Raw genomic sequence first — 891 nt, 5'->3', positions numbered from 1 at the left:
ATAGCGTGTGTTTAAAATGACTGTGGAAATTAAGTGTATTACAAAGTTGTATTGAGAAAAATAAACTAGTTTTATTTAAGAAAGGACTTGTATCTCTGAAGCTCCTCGGGAAGAATTTATATACGGGAAATTAACAAACGAACACAGAGGCGTAACAAATTGGTGTCAGTGAGTGGGACAGAAAAAAAAGAAGATGGAAACGGGAAGCGGCAAATCAAACTACAGCTTAGCAGATTTGATGGTAGCAATAAAAGAACAGCAAAAGAAACAAGAAGAGAGATTGCAGCAGTGGCAATTGGAACAAGAAAGGAAACAGGAAGAAAGTCTCCAACAGTTGCAGGAAAGTCAGTAGCAACTACAGGAAAGTCAACAACAGTGGCAAGAAGTACAAATGGAAAACATTAGCAAATTTCAAAGTGAATTAGATACATTAACGGACGATTTATTGTCTTTTACACAAGGAGGATACATTAACCATCGACTTAATCAGCCCCAGACAATGGCAAGCCCCTTTCAGACCCCGCAGCTAAACCCTAATGCAGACATCTTCAGTCCTGTTAGAAGTCACATCCCAGATATGAATGTCAGCAATAGGGTGATCTAGTAAGAAGGAAGCCATAGGAATTCGATGGGAAGGCACTGTGGGAAGCACATAGAGCACAATTTGAGCTCCTGGCAGAGATGAATGGATGGATAGAGGAGCAAAAAGCAGTATGTCTGGCAACAAGCTTGAAGGGACAACCACTGGAAATACTTGGACAGTTGTCAGCAGATGACAGGCACAACTATAGAGCACTGATAGTGGCTCTATAACTCAGGTATGGAACTCAAAATCAGTCCAAAGTCTACTGGGCTAGGTTTAGGACGAGCGTCCATGCTAAAGGGGAGAGC

The sequence above is a fragment of the Limulus polyphemus genome, unplaced genomic scaffold (assembly GCF_000517525.1).
Source record: "Limulus polyphemus unplaced genomic scaffold, Limulus_polyphemus-2.1.2 Scaffold3301, whole genome shotgun sequence".
In the NCBI taxonomy this organism is placed as follows: Eukaryota; Metazoa; Arthropoda; class Merostomata; order Xiphosura; family Limulidae; genus Limulus; species Limulus polyphemus.
This window is presented reverse-complemented; position numbering follows the sequence as displayed.